The sequence below is a fragment of the Giraffa tippelskirchi genome, chromosome 9 (assembly GCF_054371585.1).
Source record: "Giraffa tippelskirchi isolate mGirTip1 chromosome 9, T2T-mGirTip1v1.2.pri, whole genome shotgun sequence".
NCBI lineage: Eukaryota > Metazoa > Chordata > Mammalia > Artiodactyla > Giraffidae > Giraffa > Giraffa tippelskirchi.
In genome coordinates, this window is record NC_137283.1 from 43,046,041 (window position 1) to 43,069,728 (window position 23,688).

Consider the following 23,688-nt stretch of genomic DNA (forward strand, 5'->3'; position numbering starts at 1 on the left):
CCTGGTAACCCTCTGAGGAAACTGAGGCTCAGAGAGATTAAGAAGTGATGACAGGTAACATTCACTGAACACTCATAAGCTAATCACTTTTCAAGGAGTGCCATTTGTGCCTCCCAACAATACTCTGGGGTAGGTGGTGGTTTCCTGCCTCTCAGATGAGAAGGCCAAGGTCCAGATGGGTGGTGTGTCTCTTCCAGGTTCTCAGAGCAAGTAGTGATGGGCCTAAAATTAAAAACTGGGCCTTCTGGTTCCAGGCATCTGTCCCTAATCACTCCTGGATATTGCCAGGGATTCTACCCTGAAATCTCTGAACAGACTAGAGACTAGAATCCTCATCTTGCTCAGGGATATTTTCTCTGTAAAGGCAAAAAAGGAAAAAAATAGAAAATGCTCGCTCTCCCTTTTTTTCTTTTTCCCCTTAGCTACGTCTTATCAGGTCCTGTTGAATTGGGGATTGTAAATCCATGAGGTCAATAAGCAGAAGGTTAGACAGTGTCATGTAAGAGGTACCACTAGGGCTAGGCCTCTTCAGTCCATTTGTGGCTCATGAAAATGAAAGTACTTACTTAAGATAAGCATGGTACTGCACATTTAGGTGCTCCATGAATTCCCAGGGAAGAGGTGGATTTTTATGCCAAAGAATAAGAGAAAATGGGAGGTGCTTAGAATTAGACCTTCCCATTTCATCTGTTCAAAGTTAGCCTTCTTTTTCAACTTTTTTGCTGTATCATTACCTCATTGCCTAAAAGAAACACTTTCCCTCTTCAAACTGACTTTACTTTTTATCTAGTTTTTATTAGGTATTGTGGGTTTCTTTCTTTGTCAATTATGAGACATTAAAATGGTTTTTACAACCTCCTAATAAGTGCCCCATTTCATTGCTCTTCTAATTGGATAGATTTGGTGAATTAAAACTACTTTCCTCTCCACCTGTCTTGTTGAAAGGGATAGCTTTATTTGTGTTTCCTGTTTGGTGTACAGGTTGAAGGATGCCTTAAATGCTTTGGATAGAATGTTAAAGAAGGCAGTGAGGTTGGTTGCTGGTTGATTCCTCTGAGTGGCTTATAGCAATTGTAAAGAATGAAATAACCCCTCCTTACTAAAGTAAAAATATAATTATATATGAACTGTTTGTAGAAAAAGAAAAAAGAAAGATGAGTGAGACCTTATAGTGATAAAGAATGACTATTTACTTAGATTAAGAGTTGCAAATTATAGTGTGTGGCACAGATGTGGCCCACTACCTGCTTTTTATGGCCTGGGAGCTAAGAGTGGTTTTACCTGTTTAAATGGCTACATTTGAAATGGTTATGTAAGTACCTATGTAATATCCTCTATTTTGCCTGTGACCCTCAAAGCCTGAAATATTAGCTAGTTGGCCTTTAAGAAAAAGTGTTGTGGTTATTGTTGTTCAGTCGCTAAAGTCTTGTCCGACTCTTTCGACCCCATGAACTGCAGCACTCCAGGCTTCCGTGTCCTTCAGGGTCTCCCTGAGTTTGCTCAAACTTATGTCCATTGAGTCAGTGATTCCATTCAGCCATCTCATCCTCTATTGCTCCCTTCTCCTCTTGCCCTCAATCTTTCACAGCGTGAGTATTTTCCAGTGAGTCGGCTCTTCACATCAGGTGGCCACAATGTTGGAGCTTCAGCTTCAGAAAAAAGTGGAGATTCCTAATTTCTATAATAGGTAAACAGATTTTGAATCAAGATATTTGGTTAAAAAATATGTGCGTTAATTATATGTAGAGTATAATTATATGTAGAGTATATATGTAGAGTATATAAAGAGTAAAAATCTTACTACTTTTATGTATAACTTTTGAGTTTTTTAAAATAGGAAGACAAGATTTTTTTCATTTCTGTACATTTTTCTTTTATAATTATTGAATTGGTGATTTTGATCTCCAGAATTATAGTACATTGCATATTGCCAGTTATCACAAAAATCTGCAGCTCTTTTAGTAATGGTGGGTGTTGGTAAGGTAACTTGTGTGGATTAAAAAGGGACTCTGTGTGAAGTATTCACTAACCTAGAAAGTACCAGAGAAATGGAGATTGCCATTGAAACTCCATTAGAATTAGGAATTTCTGACCTAACTAAAGCACAGGCTTCCAGTTTGTCCATCTCATAATTATGTTTTTAAAAACAGTGTGTTTATTGCTATTTTTTTCAGTTCAGCTCAGTCGTGTCTGACTCTTGTGACCCCATGAACCGCAGCACGCCAGGCCTCCCTGTCCATCACCAACTCCCGGAGTCTACCCAAACTCATGTCCATCGAGTCGGTGATGCCATCCAGCCATCTCATCCTCTGTCATCCCCTTCTCCTCCTGCCCCCAATCCTTTCCAGCATCAGGGTCTTTTCCAGTGAGTTAACTCTTCGCATGAGGTGGCCAAAGTATTGGAGTTTCAGCTTCAACATCAGTCCTTCCAATGAACACCCAAGACTGATCTCCTTTAGGATGGACTGGTTGGAGCTCCTTGCAGTCCAAGGGACTCTCAAGAGTCTTCTCCAACAGCACAGTACAAAAGCATCATTCTTCTGCTCTCAGCTTTCTTCACAGTTCAACTCTCACATCCATACATGACTACTGGAAAAACCATAGCTTTGACTAGACAGACCTTTGTTGGCAAGGTAAGGTCTCTGCTTTTTAATATGCTTTCTGGGTTGGTCATAACTTTTCCTTCCAAGGAGTAAGCATCTTTTAATTTCATGGCTGCAGTCACCATCTGCAGTGATTTTGGAGCCCAGAAAAATAAAGTCTGACACTGTTTCCACTGTTTCCCCATCTATTTCCCATGAAGTGATGGGACCAGATGCCATGATCGTAGTCTTCTGAATGTTGAGCTTTAAGAAAACTTTTTCGCTCTCCTCTCTCACTTTCATCGAGAGGCTTTTTAGTTCTTCACTTTCTTCCATAAGGGTGGTGTCATCTGCATATCTGAGGTTATTAATATCTCTCCCAGCAATCTTGATTCCAGCTTGTGCTTCTTGTAGCCCATATAAGTTAAACAGGCTTATGCAATTAGTGGTTAAAAATCTGTTGCTGCTTTGAAGGAACTAGCATGAAAAAGAAAGTGCCCATGTGTATACAGGTTGTGTTAAAAAGTATTTACTTACAGTAATTTTTGATGTGCTGTAGAATTGCTTGGGCTTCCCAGATGGCCAAAGTGGTAAAGAACCTACCTGCCACTGCAGGAGACGTGAGTTCAATCCCTGGGTTGGGAGGATCCCCTGGAGGAGGAAGTGGCAACCCAGTCCAGTGTTGTTGCCTGGGAAATTCCATGGGTAGAGGAGCCTAGTGGACTATGGTTCATGGGGTCACAAAGAGAAGACTGAGCACACTTGCACCATAATTGCTCAGTTTTCCTATAGGAAGTATTTGTATTTAGGTGAAGCCTAGGACCTGGTCAGAATGACAACTGAGAAATCCCCGTACTGTTGTTGGTTCTTCCTTCAGCCCCCAGGGCAATCAGGTCTCTTTTGGTGATGTTTGGTTGTGTGAATTGAATTGCCAGTTGTTTGAACATTTTTAGTGTTGAGAGAGGACTCTGCCTGTTAATGGAATTTTGCTTCATTGGTATAGGCCAGGGTTTCACAGTTTTAGCGCTGTTGACTTGGAGGAGGATAATGTTTTGTGGAGGGACAGTCCTGTGCAATTTTAGGATCTTTAACAGTATTCTGGGCCTCTATCCACTACATGCAAGTAGTACCTCTCCCCTTTCCCCAGTTGTGACAATTAAAAACAGCCCCACACATTGCAAAATATCCTCTGGGGACCAAAGTCACTTGGGTTGTGAACTCTGATGTAGAGTGATTGACACCTCCTTCTGGTAGTTAGCCTGTGGACATGGCAAATACAGTAATTCTCAGCCCCACCTGTTTGAAATTCTGTTTTACTGAGGAAGGGCAACCCAGATCAAAATATTTCTTGACCCAAAGACTGACCTCAGGGGATAGAACTAGGAAACATACGTGCTGAGGGAAGGTGGGAGTTTAAGTCTGAAAAAAACCAGAGGTGTATTTGTGTGGAGAAAAAGAGTGCAGCTTTCTGATTTCCCCCTCTCTCTTTCCTTCCGTCTGAGAAAAGGTAGCAGAGAAATCTTAAGGAAGGAGTTGGGGATGGTGTTTTGGTATGAGGTGCCACGTGGGAAGGTTGGGAATTTGTGAAAATTAGAGACATTTGATTCTCAGAAGGCAATAAAGATGTATCTGAGAAGATACATGACCTCACTTTTTGACTACTGAACTCTCACTATTAATTGGCAGTTTTATTTTACAAGAAATGTTGTCGTCTTTGCTTTCCCCCAAATGGCCTATGAGTCTCCCTTTCTGTTTTTTAAATAAACATTTCTCTGCTTGAACCACTGTCCACCCCTACCCCCACCCTAGCTCCACCAAACTTCAGAACAATTTTGGAGTGTGGTGGTTTTATCATGTGGAAATGTAATACAGATGTTCAGAATTACCTTTTCTTTCTCCTCTTTAAAACATCATGGCCACACATGCTTTGCTGTAAGTACTATTTAGCATTTTATTATTACTGTTAAAATATCTTGCCTCAGGCAGAGTCCCAGTAAATCTCAAGTAAAGGCGAAATTTTAAAATAGCAGTATTTATGCATATCACACTAAAAATCTGAACTCAAATTTGGCTTTTTATGCAACTGAAATCTTTATTTTTTGACCCACTTAACCAAGTCCTCTAGTTTTCCCCTCTTCCTGACTCTCAAACTTTGCTCAGACTGTAGAATTTTGTTCACTAACCTTCCTGCTTTCCCCAGTTTTCTCTAGGTTTGAATTTTTCTCTTTATTCTGCATATATGTTTGAACTCAGTCTGATCACTTAATGAAGTTTGAGAGGATTTGACCTGCCAGCATGAATTAGTTAGTGCATATTTTTTAAAAACTTATTAATGGTGGGAAGTTCTCTTCTCATGGACAGTCCCACAGATGTGTGACCGAGTTTCTGTGCTGTTCAAATGCTGCATGCTGGGACCAGTGGTCGTATACAAAGGAAATGCTGATCAACGCCTGATGCACCCCCCATTCAGAAACCTGTTGTTGTTCAGTCGCTAAGTCGTGTTGACTCTTTGAGACCCAATGGTTCCTTTGTCCATAGAATTTCCCAGGCAAGAATACTTTGAGCCATTTCCTGCTCAAATTCAGAAACCGATTGACAGAGATTAGCTGCCTCTCCACCTTTAACTTCTTTGGGCTTTATTAGTGCCACTTTCTTTTTATATTTCTTGGCATGACTTAAACATATTTCTCTAAATGGTTGCTATAAAGAAAACCTCTTTCAATTCAATCACTCGAACCTGGAATCGAGCTCCCTTACCAGTATGTACACTTTTATTAAGATATCGTAATATAATTGTGGAAAAATTTTAAGTGATAGACAGTTGTATTAAAAATTAATGCATATACTCTTCTGGAGATTTTTAGTAGCTATCTTTGCATATATTATTTGTTAATCAAAAAATGGAATCATACTGTGCACATTGTAAATGTGCTGAAAATTAACCCTGATTTACACCAATGATCTTCTTTAAGGCTTTGTTTTTTTCTGTGCTTGGCCAAATAGCAATGCATTGCAAGGTGATTTTCTTTTAAAGGGTGGTGGAGAGCTTTGTCATTCTGGCAGGGTCCATAGAGCAAGGAAGAGGCAAAACTTGATTGTGCCTTAACCAGTAGAAATAATACCCACTTAGGGTGGGTCTTCTGCCTTACCTTCATGATACCCAGTGGTGTTACTGCCAATTGTTTCTTTGCAGTACTTTCATGATGCAAGTCAAGGATTAGATGATTTTAAGCACTCAAGCTTTGACTATTTTATAAGAATATTGCATAGTGACTGGATCCTTGCCAATTTTACACTGGTGACTTAAAAATCTGCCAGGTGCTAACCTCATTAGGTATCCTCAGGATGCTTTTTGAGCAGCTGTTACAGACCGAGTGATCATGGGAGTCTAGTGGAGACTTGAGGATGCTTGTGCTGAGTGGGGGCTGTGACCTGTGATGACACAGGGTTCTCCAGAGAACAGGAAAGCTTTTTGGAAAATGTATTCTCTTTTTCCTCTTTTCTAGGCTGTAGCTATCTCTGTATGCTGGTTTCTTTGTTGCCTTACAAACACAAATGTGCTACTTCTTGCACAGAGAACTGAAGGAGAATGGTCCAAAATGACCACATTTCCTGAAATCACAGCAGCCTTCCAAGAAATCTGTGTGGCACTGACTGTCTGAGGGTTATCATGTGGAAAGAGGAAGGTTCAAGGAATCTCATCATGGGAGGTCCTGGCAGGGTGTTAATAGCATTAATCATCATGGGTATCACCACTGCTGTTAAATGGAAGGCTCTCCTCTCTAGGTGCCAGCCCAGAGCTCAGTGCTTTGCTAAGTTACTCCTCAGTGCAAACCTGTGAGGTGTGGGTGCTGGGCAGCTAAGTAACTTGCCTAAGATCTCACATGAGACCTGACCTCAGAAATGAGAATCATTGTATTATCTACTGCTCTGCATAAAGTCAAAGTAACTTCTAGTCGTTTCTTCCCACCCAGTTCCTCTCCTTCTCTCTGATTTGTTTTCTTTGAAACTTTGCATTTCCGTTTAGGTTTTTCATCTGGTTTCTATTATGACTTCATTCAAAATCTTATCCTGTCTCTTCATATGTTGATTTCTTTCTCTTTTATTTTGACCTCACTTCTTTTCTTCCCTTTGTGTTTTCATCTGTGTTATTTTATGGGGTTAATTGTCTTTGTTGTCTGCTACTTTGTTGTCTAGTAGCAGTTCTGGGCTTTTGCAAGAGACCTAAGAATGCTAGTGAAACTTACAGGAGACCTCTGGCAGTTTTAATATAATTGTAATCAGTTTTCTCCACCTCCTGCAAAACCTTTTCATCTACCTGTGAGTTTATTCTTTGGTCTCCAGTGAAGTGACCTATGTAAAGCACTTTCCGCAGGGCTTGGTTCGACAAATGCCATTTATGTTTCCTTGAGGAAAAGTGAGGAGGGGATAAGAGTTACCTTTGCATCAGTTGGTTTCCTTGTAAAGCAAATCCATGCTCCCTTTTGAAAACATTGATTTCTTTCTTTCTTAAGAATCAAACCTTGCCTGGTGGCATTTTATAGGTCACTTGTTTGGGCACAGGCATTTGTACTGAGCTGGGCAGGTTTGAGTGTGACTTGTTGTGGCTCAGCTGGTAGAGAATCTGCCTACAACGTGGGAGACCTGGGTTTGATCCCTGGGTTGGGAAGATCCCCTGGAGAAGGGAAAGGCTACCCACTCCAGTATTCTGGCCTGGAGAATTCCAAGGGGTCACAAAGAGTTGGACATGACTGAGCGACTTTGACTTTCACTTTGCTCCACTATCCTGGTTTCACTTTGCAATTGTTTTAGAATGTTACAGAGTGGTTTATAATTGTAAATACCTGCTTTGAAGACCTTGAATAAATTAACTTAAATATAATGCATAGGATACATGAATTACCATGTAGTGACTGGCACACAGTAGGTGCTTAGTAAATGTGATTTTTTTTTTTAACAGTTAACCATTCTTTATATATATCTCTCCTCTCAAGACTGTGCATTCCCGGAGACCAGGAATCACATCTTACTCATTTTTAATATTACAAGCAGTTGGCACACAGTAGGTGCTGACTGTTGGTTTATCATTATTGATAACACATCTGCCTCCTGCCAGGACTATGCACTCCTTGTAAGCAGAGATCATGTCTTACACATCTTGAATGTAACGTGGTAGGTGACCAAGTGTTTGAGGTAAACAGAAAATGCCCGGGGAGAGAAAGCATGAAACAGAAATTGTTACATCTTTTGGGATGACAAAAATTCTTTTGATGCATCAAAATATTTTTAATGAATTGTATGTACGTGGTACTCAAGCTACGTGCCCACTACTCATTGTACATTTAATCCTGGTTAGGATTAATCTCTGTTTTACAGATGAGGAAACTGAGGCAAGACAAGTTGTGACTTTCTCATGGAAATATAGTTGCCATGTTAGAGTCAGAATTTGAATAGAATTCTTTCCACAATCCCACTCTTGCCTGTAGAAGTAATTATTCCCCGTAGTGTATTTCACAAACTTTTATCATAGTGATGGTAATACTCCTGCAGCTAACTTTTTTTATTAAAAGAAGATAAATTCAGTAGGCCTAACTAAACATATACTGAGTACCAGCTTTATGAGAAACTCGATCCCCAGTCTGGACCTGTCTCCTAAGTACCAGTGCCATATATATAACTTGCAGATGAATATTTTGTGCATTGAAGAGACATCTTAAGCTTTGCTGGAAATTGTTCTTGTCTTCCTCCAAACTGTTTTTCCTCCTGTGTGCCTGTCTCACTGACTGCCATCATGGTGTGGCTCCCAAGCCAGCCAGATACTGGAGCCATCATCAGTTTCTTTCTCCATCACTCCTATATTAGTTTCCTATTGCTGCTATAATAAGTTACTACAGACTTAATCAGAGAAGGCAATGGCACCCCACTCCAGTACTCTTGTCTGGAAAATCCCATGGACGGAGGAGCCTGGTGGGGTGCAGTCTACGGGGCTGCCATCATCTGTGGGGTCACACAGAGTTGGACACGACTGAAGTGACTTAGCAGCAGCAGCAGCACAGACTTAGTGGTACAGCATAAATTCTCATGCAGTTATGAGGGTCAGAAATCTGAAATCATTTTCACTGGGTTAAAATCAAGATGCTAGAAGGCCTGTGCTCCTTCTGGAGGCACTATGGTACAATCTCTTTTTTTGCCTTTTGCAGCTCCTAGAGGCAAACTGCAACCCTTGGCTCATGGCCCCATCCTCCATCTTCAGGTGTCTCCCTGCATCTTCAGGTCTCTCTCTCTGTGACTTCTGCTTCTGTTGTCATGTTTCCTTCCCTCTGACTGTGATCCTCCTCTTATAAGGACCATTGTGATTGCATTAGACCCATCCAGATAATCTAGGATCATCTTCTCATCTCAAGATTTTTAATTCCATCTGCAAAGTCTCTCTTGCCATGTAAGAGAAAATATGTGCAGGTTTTGGAGATTAGGGCTTGGCCTTCTTCGGGGGGAGGGGAGCCAGTTTTCTGCCTACCATACCTCCTATATCCAAGGTGTCACTAAATCCTGTTTAATCTCTCTACAAACTCTTGGATCTGCCTGTGTTTTGTTTTCATTTTCATTGCTTTTACCTTTGGCCTGGTCTTCTTAACTAGTTTCCCAGCTCTGTGCCTCTTATCATTCTTCACACTGATGTTAGGATCATCTTTGAAAAATGATTATCTGTCCTTTAAGAACTCTTTGTTGCTGGGAGGACAAAGTACAGGCTCCTGAGCTAGGCTCACAAGGCCTTGCTTTTCCAGTCTTATCTCCTCCTCTTTCTCCTCAATCTTCCAGTCACCTCAAACTCTGCTCTACAGCCAGCCTCTGGGCTCTGTGCCTATGTGAGTGTGGCTCCCCTACTGTCTGAGGAACACTGGGGGCACCCTTACTCCTCCATCTTCACCTGACCAACCTGTATTTGTCCTACATTATTCAGCCTGGGTGTTACCATCTCCAGAAGTCCTCATTTTTACTCCCTCTCACTCTACACTGAATTAGGGTCCCTGCCTGTGCATGTATTTCCATAGAAATTATAAAGTGTCAGTTTACTGTGAATATCCAAGGGAAGAACCCTCTCAACTTCACTCTGCATCCATGGGACCTATTAATAGTTCTGTCTTTGGTACATGATAAGAACTCTATAAATATTTATGGATTGATTTTGGAGTAAGGCTGCATTGGTGTTCTTTTGTGGAGAACCAACTTTTATTTGGAACTACTGTTAGAGTGATAGAAAATTTTCAAAAATAGTGCAGTTTTCATCCATTCCTTACCCAGCCTCCCCCAATGTTAATATCTTATATAACTTTAGTAAAAGTATTAGAACCATGAAATTGTTTCTGCCTAGGTTGGTACAATGTTATGAAACAACCTAAGAACCCCATTTTTCTACCAATGTCCTTTTGTAGATCCCATAGTTATTTCTCCTTGGTCTCCTGCAATATGAAATAGTCCCTTGATTATTCTTTGTTTTTCGTGATCTTGGTACCCTTGAAGAGTATTGACCAGTTATTTTGCTGAGTTTCCTTCAATTCCAACCCTTCTGATGTCTTCTCCTGATTGGACTAAGGTCTTATGTGTTTCTGGCAATAATACTACATAAATGGTGTACATCTCAATGCCCTGGATCTTGATACTCATGATGTTGCTGTGCCCTATTAGTGCTGAGTACACCAGTCTGAGCTCTGCTTTGTGATACTGACTTATTAAGTGGATTGTGGTCATTGTCATCAGTGTGGCTGACATTTAGTAATCACCTATGGTAAGTGCCATGCACTATTCCGAGCTCTTTAGATGTAGAAACTCACTTAATCCTCACAACAACCTAATGGAATAGAGCCTATTAATCTCTCCTTGTTACAGATGAAGAGATGGAGTCACAGGGAAGTGGATTACCCTGTCCAGAGCCTTACAGGGAGTCACAGTCAGGGTGGCCTCAGGGCCTGTGTTCCTAACCATTAGGTGATACTGCCCTCTTTGTGTCTGTGGGAGAACCAGGGGATGGGGTTAGTGTAGCATTCAGGGTCATGAAGGCTTCTTATGGGGAAGTTGTAACCCATACTGTTTCTATAGCTGACCCCCATGCTGGTCCCCTTAGTCCTGCATTCAGCAATTAGGAGCTGGCTTTGAAAATTTAGGACGCCATTCATGAAGTGGAGTTGAAGTGATGACAGTGGGGACAGACTGGGAATAGAAAAGAATGTCTTGAGGCAGCTAAGAATGTGAAGATGAAGAGGGTGGCCATATCAGTGAGAAGCTGGAGTTTGCAGCTTGGGTAATAGTTGTGAGGAAGGCAGGGTTTTGGGAGGGGCAGATGAATTTGACTTTTGAAAGTATGTTTGCATCTCAAGGCAGAAGACTGGGCTAGAGATGTAGATTTGGGAGCCCTTTGTATCAAGAGGAAGGGAAGAGCCCTCATAAAGGGAGGAGGGTCCAAAGATAGAACCCAGCATATCTGTATTCAGGACCAAGGAGGAGGAAGGGAAGCAGTGAAAACAAGAACTTAGAATGGATTATTTAGGAAGGAGGAAGAGCCCAGAAAGCGGAGTATTCAAGCATAGCGAGTTCATTCATTCATTCATGCATTGATTTAGTCATTCATTTTACTGAGAGTCTTCAACTCTAAACTACATTATGAGGTGAGCACTGAAATGACCAAGACCCTCTCATGGTGGCTGTGTTAGAGTGAGACCTTCAGGCTAGGTCCCTGGGGTGGGAAGTCTATTGATAGATAAGTAGGAAAGACAGACAAATGTGGATAGCCTGGGAGCTTGATATGTTAGCACAAGTATTCTACGTTAGATGCCCATTCTCCCCCCACCCCCTAAAAAAACTATAAGAATTTAACTGAACCTTAACTTACCTCCAAATTGTGTTCAGATGTACAGTCTTCCTGAAGTATATGCTATAGTCAAACAAATGACATTTGGAGATTCTCTTAACAAGGTATAGTTATTTCAGTTAAAAAAAAATTAAAATTGATCTAGTGTTTTGGTACTATGAACATTAAAGATTCAGGTGAATGATTGGTTTCTTCATTGAGTTTTGGGAACTGGGTGGATGCTGGGTGCAAAGTGCTGCAGAATCCCAGCACGATATTGATGGTAGGTAGCAATAGCTAAGGTTTCATAATAAAAGATGGTTTCATGTGATCCTTGTCAACAGAGTAAATGTTTGTGCCGCCAGAACAGGAAATTATAAAATTCGCATCTAAAAATAATCTTATCCTTTGCCTTTTCAATTGTGACCTCTAGTGCAAAGAAACAAGGACTTTACAGAAACTTTGAGCAGTGTGTGAAACCCTTTGTAATCTGCTGATTTGATTTTCTTCAGTATAATGACAGAATTTTTGTGAGGAAATTAAACTTCATCATTTTTTAGACATTGGCTGCTTCTCTATTGGGCTTTCAGGAAGTTTTTTGAAATACTAGAGCTACCTTTGACCCCAGTGTAAGTTTGCGAATGACAACAGCTTTGGAAGTTTAAATGAACTTGGGGTCTCTAAAGCAGGATTTCTTAACTGCATCCCAGTGACATTCTGAGCTAGATACTTTATTGTTGGGGTGGAGGGCTGTCCTGTGTGTTACAGGATGTTTAGCAATATTCCTGACCTCCACCTGCAAGATCTAGAAGTACCACCATCCCCAGTTGTGACAGATGTTTCTAGACATTGCCAGATGTCCTTTGGAGGGGTAGGGGCCAAAATTGTCCCCAGATGAGAACCATTGGTCAAACCTTACTACTCGATGTGTGGTCCAACAACGGTCAGGTCATGGGCATCTTCTGAGAGCTTGTTAGAAATGCAGCATCTCCGGCTCCCCTCAGGGCTCTGAAGTCGGAATCTGCAAGTAACAAGTTGTGCAGGAGACCTGTGGACACAGGAAGGTCTGAGAAGTGCTGACCTAAAGCATTGCCCAGGGCAGCATTGTGTAGCAGAAAGGGAAGAGCTTTAGAGCCAGTGATGGCTTATCATTCATAGCTGTGTGACCTCAGGCAAGTTGTTCAACCTCTCTGAGACTCAGCTTCCTTCTCTGTAAAATGGAACTAAGAAAACCTTCTGTACTCTGAGAATAAAATGGGGGAATCCAGCTGAAGCAGCAAAAAGATGCAGCTGGCCCTTATTAGGATCTTAATTGGATTGGTTTCCGTCCCTCTCTTTATAAAGCTGTTTTACTTGGCCCTGCTGCTGCTGCACTCACTGTTACTTGTAGTGATGATATAAGAGGCGAAGAAAAGCAGTATGTCTAAGTGCTCTGCAAGTAGAGTAGGCCGTAAAAAATCTGCTTGTTTACCGATTTTTATTTTTGAGTTATCTACTTTCTTTAAGCTGTGGCTTATGGTCTGGCCTTCTCATTGCTTGGGAAACCAGGATCCCATTTCTGGAAAACCCATTATCTTGGGCCTCATGAACTCTTAATGGTCTCATTTAGAGGCCAGAGTCTAAAGGTGGGAAAGGTAAAGCTGATGGCAGCTAAATGGTAAACTATTTAATGGAAGAAGAATCTTACATGGTAAACTTGATTCCTGTTGCTATTGCAAGTGTGTTTTGAAATGGAGGAATTATTTTTATGACCATTAGTAAAATTTTTGGTTATACAAGATAAGAATGCACATTTTTGCCTTGGGAATAAACTGATTGCTGGAGACGTGTAATTTTCCCCCTTTCCTGTTTCTTCTACCATGACATTGCCTTGGTACAAAAACATATCTTATCCTTATATCAATATATAAGAATAGCTGTTTTCATCACTTTGAGCCAGTAATCTAATCTGACATAGGTAAATCTTTTTTTTTTTTTTGCAAAATGCATTAAAAATAACATAATACAGGCACATACATACACATGTGCAATCATACACTCACACAAACAATATAAGAATGACTTGTCAAGACAATTTTTGACTTGTCAGGACAAAGTAGCTAGTTTATTATAGCTATGAAGATGAAGGGACATTGTCCAGAACCAATGTACAGTTGTGTAGACTGGGCATTGCACAACTCATGTGCTGTGTATATCATGGACATCATAGATTTGCATAAATATTATGACAGTTTGTCAGAAGATGGTAACACAGTCCCTTGTTCCAACAATATCGTTATATTGCAACAGTTTTCCAGCAAATGAAAGTAAAATGTCTTGAGGAAGGTGCCTTCTTTTCTAATTTGCACAAAGGAGCCATATGGACTGGTGGCAACCTTGTAATCTTACTTTTGTTTGTCAACTCCTACCATGGTATGAAAAGCAGTACGAATTATCATCCAGAAGTCATAATGTGGCTGAGTCACAGGAAAAGTATAATGTGTTTAATTTTCCCATTTCATGAATTTGAAAAAAGAATCCTTCATAAAAGGGGTCCTTGAATATTTCTTTCATCTTGAAGCTATTGCTGATGTCTGTGTGTATGTTGCCATCCTTTTCGAGTGAAGGATAAATAGAAGTCTGCCCACCTAAGCCCAGCAGACAAGTCAGATTATACCGAAGAATCTTATCAGCTCAGATTGGTTGATGGTCATCTGACACCCTGAAGAAAGGTGGGTTGCGGGTGGTTCAGCTGGAGAGATGGTGATATTCTTTTTATAATGAGACCACAGCTAGTATACGTTCTTCCTCAAGACTGTGCCTCCTAGACTCAGGGCTATTCTGTGACTTAGTATTGGTCACGTGAGCATTTTTGGTTTGTTCAGTGTCATGCCTTGAGTTGACACATTTTACACATGTTGCTGTATTTATTCCACTTTTACTTCCATTTCTTTCTAGAGATAGTCTGCAGTTTTACATGGTGTTGTGTTTTAACAGCCACGAGGAGGGGAAAGTGTCTCTTTCAGCTCGACCTTTTCAGATGTAACAGTATTTGTGGTGCAGATAAAAGAGGGCTCCTCTAGATGGGTAGAGTAAGAAAGAGAATGAAGTTACTGACAGGGAATCGCGTGGAACAGAAAACTTTTGTTCAAGTGGTACACTTCTGGGGTTATTTTTCATGGGTCTGGATGTGCCCAAGTTGGTCATTTTGACTGAATTGCAAAGAAGGATCTCACCTGTATTTTTTGGTGGTGATGTCATGTTAGTGGACTGAATTCTTAACTGTGAGCATAAATTGTGAGGTATAGGGGAAACAATTTATTCTTAATAGTTGCAAAATTTATTCTTAATAGTTGTAATGAAATTTGCAAATGATGTGTTAAAACTAAAATATTATAATAACTGATAGAAGTAATAGATGAAATATTAGACAGCTTATATAATATAAAAGTTTGAGTCCATAATCTCGTTTAATTCTTATATAATTCCCTGAGGAAGGTTTTGTCATTATCTTATATACACTGAGACTTAGAGTGGTAGAGTTCACACTGCTGTGGAGAAAATGGAATTTGAATACAAGTCTGACCAACAGACTCCCATTCAGTTATTTTTCCCTGAGTTTAAAAAAAAATGATAAAGGGTTGTATATACCCACATCTCTGGACCCTGCCACGGGGATGTGTGAATATCACAGTTCCTCTGTAGGATGATTAACTGTCCCAGTTGTCTGGGAGTAAGAGGAGTAACTGGAATAGTGTGGGAAAATTGGAAAGAGCTGGTCACCCTCTTCCTGCATGCGTTGATAAGGATGAGATAAAGATTAGGTGGAAACCGCTGGATTGCTTCACCCTCCTTGGACTTGTGATGTAGTCTGGGTGGTTGGGGTGAGGGTGTGGTTTTTTGCATTAAACTTTTTCAGGATATAAAGAAAATGTGTGAAGAAAATGCAGGGCTATGCAGGGCTGGTCTTTTAGGCAGCTAATCAGGTAGCTAATCAGGGGTCTTCTTTAAAGGGACTTTTTTTTTTAAAGCACTTCACTGGGGTCTTCTAGAAGCAGGTGAAGAAGTTGTAAATAAATACATAAATAAATAGCCTGGCTACCTGGTGGGAAGCACATTTATTGTATCTCAGATTTGGCTGCAATAGTTATATTTCAGCCAGATGTCTAAGTCCTGTTTTGCACTAAGTTGATGCGTCTCAGTAATTTGGTGCTAGGGGCTGGAAGATCATACCCTCACACAACCCTGCCCTGAACTGGGGCTGTTTTTCTTTCATTACAGGAGTTTAGAAACTAGACTTTAATGTTTAACTATCATTCACATTGTTGTCTTGGAGAAAAAAAGAATAAATGTGCTTACTCTAAAATGTAAATTTGCTACTTGGAAGTGTCTGTTCCCTTGAGGAAATTATTCAGGTTTGATCATCTCATATTGGAAGATCTCCCTGTGAGCCTGGCAGTTGTACAAGGGGAATTTATTTGGTTCTTTTTTTTGTAAAAATGAGAATGATTTGTCTATTTTTAAAATTTCATTTTAGATATTCTTGTACCTTCCTTGGAAATTTGTTTTCCGGCAATTGGTAGCTTGCCTATCTGATCACACAGTTTTTTGTCTATCCCCCACTCCCCCATTAAACAGCTTGGGTGTGCGGAGGAGATAACTGTGCCTCTTCAGGACATCTGCTGTTTGTTGTTATAGCTGACTTTGGAATGCTGTCCTTGGAACAGCTTCCGAGGTTGAGTATCCATATGCAGTGCTTCATTAAACGATGTTGTGGGAGAAAGGTTTTCTTATAAGACGATTCCCCAAGTGACCAGAGCCTCACCCTTTACATGTCAACACTTTAAAAATGATTAACCACTTTGAGGGAAATCTTTATAAATTACAGCTATTTGAATACTTCCTGGCTTTCTTACACACATTGTGTCTTGAACATACAGGAGCCTTTTTTTTTTTTTTCGTAGCTAAGGGTTGAGATGAGCAGTATCTATTATGATTCTTTTCCTGTGAAGGGGTGGGTACCTTTGGGTGGTCTTGGGAATATAGGGTATCTGCCTCTCTCCTAAGTGGTCTCAGATGACCCCCTTTAATGTCCACTTTTGGTATTTTTTTTCTCCTTGTACTTTGCATGCTAAAAATAACCTATTCTTGTTGATAGTGGTGGTGTCTCTTGTGCTTATTGCTCATGGTAATTCTGTTTAGACTGGTAATTAAGTTGCCAAGCTTTTTAAAATCGTATAGAGTAACTAGGGTTTGAACAGACTTACCAAGAGTTAATTAAATGTGTCTTAATAAGGTTAACTTGGATCATCTAAGATAGGACTTCTAGATAATTTTGATGATGGTGTGTTTGGATATCTCCTTGTGGATCTTGACACTGGTGAAACTAAAGCTTGTGAAGATTTGAGATCAGGACCAAGAGGATCTCAGGTCTCAGAATGTTAACTTCTTTCTAGTCAAGAATTCTCAATTCTTTTCAGATATGCTTTCTTATATTTGGATGTGTAACAGAATTTTATTCAAGCTGTTTGGATATTCATGTTTATAATGGTAAACATTATAAACTTGTATTTGTAAAATTATAACATTTCATATATAATTTTGTGAAATTTCCTTCATTTTCTTTTTAATGATGGATAAGGAAATTCTAAAAATCATTAGTAATTTAACCTCTTGTTTACTAATATATGTTTATCCTCAACCAAGCTGGGTTTAACTAGAAAATAGGAATGATATCTCATTAAATAACCAAATTTGGAGAACCCCCAAAGCAGGTTACAATTCATATTCCTTAATACCTTGTGGAAGTCAGCTGAGTATAGTGTTGAAAGGTCTGGGAGAAGGCAGGTGAAAACTGTAACTTTTAAAGCAATATATTTCCCTCAGCCTGTTTTGTTAGATTGTGAGAATAAATTTTATCAAAATTCCAGCCTATCTGTTTTGATCTTTTAATATTTGTTTAAAATTTAAAAGTAATTAAGCTTTCTTGTAATTAGACCCTGATGCTGGGAAAGATTGAGGGCAGGAGAAAAGGGGGTGACAGAGGCTGAGATGGTCAGATGGCATCACCAACTCAGTGGACATGGATTAGAGCAAACTCTGGGAGACAGTGAAGGACAGGGAAGCCTGGTGTGCTGCAGTCCATGGGGTTGCAAAGAGTTGTACATAACTTAGTGACTGAACAACAAAAGTTGCTTTGCATTAAATGAGAAAGTTAGCCACTTATACCAGTTAGGTTTAATATAGCAATTTAGAAGCTGTTTTAGTTGGTGCATTACAAATGAAAACCCCTGTTATTCTGGCCTTTCAAAATTTTTCAAGTTTTTACTTTCTAGGAGTATATAGCAGGCTAGCACAGATAGGTGTATTAGAAACCTCTTGTATTTATGAATCAACTAGAAAATAAAAAGCTGACTGAAATAGTAGACTAAAAATAAAAATCACTTTGTACTTGTCACTGTCTTGTAAATTACATAGACCTGAGAACAGAAGGTTGAAGACACTTTTACCTGAAAGATAATAAAGTGAATGGAAATGGGCTCATATTGTCCATTGTATTTCTGATTCTGTCTCCTCTAGTCAGTTCCCATTAGGTAGTAAGAAGATAATTCTATTTTAGGGGATTAGTTTGTGGTGGTAAAGACATCTAAGGTTACAACTTCTATAGCACAAATGTGAGACAAAAAAGAAGTGGCAATCTTTGGAATGTTAACTTATTATAAAGAATTAAGATTGTACTCTCTTGAAGGAGGTCCTACTTACATGAAGATATTCATATTGGGGCCAAAGTTTGTATAAATGAGAATAAAGTTAGTAAGTTTAGATTGGACCTTCATCTGGCAAATGGAATTAATAGTATAGAATGAGTTTTCAAATCTTATGTTTAACAAAATGTAAGTGACAAGTGTAACTATGTGTTAATTTTTTTAAATAACTCCTTAGCATTTTTTAAGTCTTTGTTGAATCTGTTGCAATATTGCTTCTGTTTTATGTTTTAGTTTTTTAACTGTGAGGGATATGGGATCTTAGCTCCCCAACCAGGGATTGAACCTGCACTCTCTGCATTGGAAGGCAAAGACTTAATCACTGGACCTCCAGGGAAGTCCCCTGTGCTAGTTTTCAAAAGAATGAAATATAAATATCAATTTTCACTTAGGCAAAATGTTTCTGAAAAAATTGACAGCTACCATGATGCAATATGTCACTCAGTGTTTGACCTTCACACTATCATTTTTTAGAAAGGGTCATTTGCCAAAAAATATATTGAACTTCCTCACATTTCCCAGAAGCTTCTTTAGTTTGCTGTTATTAAGATAATTCTCTTTTGGCATTTCTATCCTGGTAGTCATCCAAGCTCCACAGATCATCTCTTGTTGATGGCTCTGTCTGAGATCCAGTGGTTCCCTGCCACCTCATGTTTGCTGAGTGCAAAATGTGTGCCAGACATGATACTGGGTGCAAGACAGGGCACAGTCAAGCAAAATCTCAAGGGCAGGAACATACAGGTCTGATCCAGAAGACAGTGGCGTGTGCAGTTTGGCTAGAGAATAGGAGAGGCAGGGAGGATCAGAGGAAGTCCACAATGGAAGATGGGTAAAGTTTACCCTTCTTGCAAAGTGTTGTACGTGTGAATGAAGTTATTATGTGGAAGTCTGCATTGACTGCCTACCAGGCACTGTAGATAAAACTGTTCATAGGATAGACAGTGCCAATCTTTAGGGGAAAAAGACAGATTGTATGTAGTTAAGTCATTTCAGTTATCAGATATGGTTGGGAATGTTTAACAGGGTTACTTAACCTAGTCATGGGGAAAAAGAAGGCTGCTCTGGATCAGTGGTGTGTAAGCTGAGGCTTGAAGGATTAAAAAGAATTCAAGGAGAGCATTGGGAAGAAAGGTGCAAGATGTATTGGAGGCAAAAGGATTGGCTTTATAATGGTTGGAGGCAGCAGAGAGCTGGGTCATAGTCAGAATCAAAGTCTAGAGCTGTGCTGTGCCATATGGCAGCCATAGCCTCATGTGACCTTAAGCACTTGAAATGTAACTAGTGCAACCAAGGCACTGAATTAATTGGTCACTCCTGGCTGGTGGCTACCATACTGGACAATACAGGTTTAGAATACCTCTAACAGAGTGATTAAGAAGGAGAGAGGCTTTCATCAGGCTGAATAGGCCTGAAGAGAGATTTTGTGAGACATGGTAGACAATGGGTGAACAGTTAAGAGCTTTAGGAAACCACCATAGGGTTTTATGAAAGAGTGGGACGTAATAAAACTGGCATTCTGCAACTGGCCTGGGAAAGGATGCTGCTGCTGGATTTGAACACGAAATTGATAGTAGTAAAGCTGTCCCTATGAAAGCTTGATCTGGAATGGGGTATGGGATGGACTGGACAGGAAACGGGGGGATGTGACGAGATCAGAGGGAGAAGAGGTAGAGTGTAGTTAGGAAACAGGCTCTGGAGTCTGACTGCCAGAGCCAAATTATGGGCCTGCTAGTTTCAATTTGCCTGTTAGAAGGATGCCTCAACTGTGTGAGCAGTGCTTGGCCCCAGAGCTGGCCTGCTTCACAGAACTACAGGGCGCATGACAGAGGGGCTGTCTAAGCTTGCAGCCAAGTCTCTGGGAGTCACTGTGGGTTGCCATTCTGGGGATCTGGCATGGGGGCGATGTTCTCCTGTTTTTTTAATTGGTGCTGAAATTAAGGGCCCTTTGTGACATCTCATTCAATCTTTTTTTACCTTATTTGGTAAGCTTTTCACTAAACTTTTATGGAAAGTCTGTTATTCTCATCTGTTTCCCATAAGAAAGTGTTTGGCAGTGGCAGAGAGTCCCAGGACTTATGGGAGAGGAGTGGTTTCCTGAGGGTCTCCCGTAACTTTCTCATAGAGCTTACTTTCCCTGGTTGCAGACCAAACGGACTGGTGGAACAAATTTGCTTTCTCTCTAGAGAAGACAGAAAGGGGTGCCTAAGAAGGTGCAAAGAGAATCTGAGCAGGCAGTGTATGTGGAAGTTAAGACTCTGGTTGCAAGAAATCATAGCTAGCACAATTAGAAAAGGAGCCTGTACTAAAAGGGCAGCATGTGGAATTCAAGTGCTGGATGTCGCTGCCCCTGTGGAAGGGCTGGAGGTAGGAGCCTGAGGACTGTCAGGATATTCCAGCTCGTTTGAGCACAGGCCTCACTTGTGCTGTCTTGGTCCATGTGATCAAATCAGCAAACCCAAAGCTCTCACATTTACCTTTTATAGATCCAGCTGGAACCTGGGAGAGAGCCCAACTTGGGTCAGTTTTCATGTTTCGCCCAGTCAGGTCTGACTTGCTGAGAATGACCACATGGACCAAATAAAGGTTTGGGGCCCCCCTTTTTGGTACCTCCTTAGGGTTATGGAGTTCTGCTTGGTTGTTGTCATAAAGGTGGTCAGTATGGTGTCATATCATGTCATAAATGGAAAATTATAACTAATATCCTTAGCAGCATCTAGAATATTGTATCAAAAATTACTCTTGTTTGTTGTTTAGTTGCTAAGTTGTGTCTGACTCTTCTGTGACTCCAAGGACTGTAGCCCTTCAGGCTCCTCTGTCCATGGAATTTCCCAGGCAAGAATACTGGAGTGGGTTGCCATTTCCTTCTTCAGGAGATCTTCCCGTACCAGGGATGTAACCCATGTCTCCTGCATTGGAAGGTGGATTCTTTACCATTGAGCCACTGAGGAAGCCCCAAAGTTACTCTAAAACCAAAGTTATCCCTCCAATACATATTGCATCCTCAGACATCTGTTATAATGCTTGTTATAAGGAAATCTGTGACTCTGTCCTGTTTTTCATAATATCAGCTATTTACACAGGAGAGAGGAAGGGCGAAAACTAATTTTATGTGATACAATTTTTTGGGGGGGAGGAGGGGATTAATCTGTGGAACTGAATTCTCTCAGAATGTCTAATCATCTTCATTGTGAGCTGAAGTAATTACCTTGATATGATATCTCTAAAAACAAAAAATCTGATGGGAATTTGGATGCCAAGGTGGACCTCTGTAATTACTGACTTGTTGGAAATTGCTTTTAAATCTCTGGCGGTCCATTTTCCATTTCTGTAGGGAAAGAAGCTAAACTTCTTTCTGTGCTGCAATCAGATTTTAAATCTTTAAAAATAAGATATGAAGAAGGTAAGATAAGCTGATAAGGTAGCTCAGTTGGTAAAGAATCTGCCTGCAATGCAGGAGACCCCAGTGTGATTCCTGGGTCAGGAAGATCTGCTGGAGAAGAGATAGGCTACATACCCCAGTATTCTTGGGCTTCCCTTGTGGCTCAGCTGGCAAAGAATCTGCCTGCAATGCGGGAGACCTGGGTTCGATCCCTGGTTTTGGACGATCCCCTGGAGAAGGGAAAGGCTACCCACTCCAGTATTCTGGCCTAGAGAATTCCATGGGCTGTATAGTCCAAGGGGTCACAAAAAGTGGGACATGACTGAGCGACTTTCACTTTTCATGACTAGAGTTGATCAAAGGGTAAAATTCATACTCAAAAGGCAATGGCTGGCTGAAAAGTAAAATGTGCCAAGTCCTTGATTTTGTTTTAACTTTTAAGGCAACAATGTACTAGTAACCTTGAACCCAATGTCCTGGAAAATGAGCTCTTAGCTAATTTCTTCAAGTATTTCAATTTTTAAAACTTAAGTGAAAATGTAAATGTGAGTTTCAAGGGTTACTCAGGATGGGACATGGATCCTTGGGATTGGAGTGGTAGGGGTGAGGCTATTCAGTGCAATATAAGTCACCTAAGCTTATGGTTATTAAGCTTGCCATGCTTGATAAAGAATTTAAACCGTGATGCATTAATATATATTATAGACCAAAAGAATCTCAAGGTTTTGCTGGTTTATGTGGGCAGGAACTTGGGGCATATGTTTGCAAATGAATTTTTGGGTGTTAGATTAGGGAGGTTGGATTTTATAGTTAGAACAAGCACAACTTATACATATGAATATAATGACCAGAAGGTCATCTAGAAAGTAAAACTCAGAAGGGGTTGGAAATGGGTAGCCCTTGTTGCATTTCAGAAGATTTTTTTTTTTCCTTTTTTAATTAGTTCGTTTTCTATTTTTTAACTTTACAATATTGTATTTGTTTTGCCATACATTGACATGAATCCACCAGGGGTGTACATGTTTTTCCCTTCCAGAACCCCCCTTCCACCTCCCTCCCCATCTCATCCTTCTGGGTCATCCTGATGCACCAGCCCCAAGCACCCTGTATCATGCATTGAACCTGGACTGGCGATTCATTTCACATATGATAATTTACATGCTTCCATGCCATTCTCCCATATCATCCCGCCCTTGCCCTCTCCCATAGAGTCCATAATACTGTTCTATTTATCTGTGTCCCTTTCGATGTCTCGCATACAGGGTTATCTTTACCGATTGACTAAATACCATATATATGTGTTAGTATACTGTATTGGTGTTTTTCTTTCTGGCTTACTTCACTCTGTATAATAGGCTCCAGTTTCATCCACCTCATTAGAACTGATTTGAATGTATTCTTTTTAATGGCTGAGTAATATTCCATTGTGTATATGTACCACAGCTTCCTTATCCACTCATCTGCTGATGGGCATCTAGGCTGCTTCCATGTCCTGGCTATTATAAACAGTGCTGTGATGAACATTGGGGTATATGTGTCTCTTTCAAGTCTGGTTTCCTCAGTGTGTATGCCCAGCAGTGGGATTGCTGGGTCATATGGCAGCTCTATTTCCTGTTTTTTGAGGAATCTCCACACTGTTCTCCATAGTGGCTGTACTAGTTTGCATTCCCACCAACAGTGTAAGAGGGTTCCCTTTTCTCCACACCCTCTCCAGCATTTATGGCTTGTAGTCTTTTGGATAGCAGCCATTCTGACGGGCGTGAAATGGTACCTCATTGTGGTTTTGATTTGCATTTCTCTGATTATGCGTGATGTTGAGCATCTTTTCATGTGTTTGTGCATTTCAGAAGTTTTAGGTGTCCCGTGAAATGAATATTATTATACCTATTTTACAGATACGGAAACTGCTTAATTAAGCCCTTCTTAAGGTCAGTAAGTACTTAAGCATATTGGCTCATTGTTTTCAAAGGAGATATGTTTGAAGTTGGAAAGCAAGTGAGTGCCTGGGAAGAGAACCCCTGCACCCTGCCCTATTTCATGTGAGGGAAGAGAGAATTAGCTATGGCCTCCTCAGATCCAGAACACTTCCAGGACAATTCAGGACAAGTCTAGAACAGTGAGGGAACTGAGCTCGCTTCC

General features: G+C 40.4%; 1 protein-coding gene and 1 long non-coding RNA gene across 12 annotated transcripts in view; one reads left to right on the forward strand and one right to left on the reverse strand.

Moving 5' to 3' along the window:
- ERC2 (ELKS/RAB6-interacting/CAST family member 2) overlaps window positions 1-23,688 on the forward strand; it is a 957,804-nt gene that overhangs the window by 175,164 nt on the left and 758,952 nt on the right. The gene's annotated exons all lie outside the window — the stretch shown is intronic.
- On the reverse strand, window positions 13,502-20,718 carry LOC145519901 (uncharacterized). Its single transcript, XR_014064007.1, has 2 exons — window positions 20,645-20,718; window positions 13,502-14,485 (listed from the first exon to the last, which is right to left on the reverse strand). It is a non-coding gene; the product is annotated as an uncharacterized LOC145519901 (long non-coding RNA).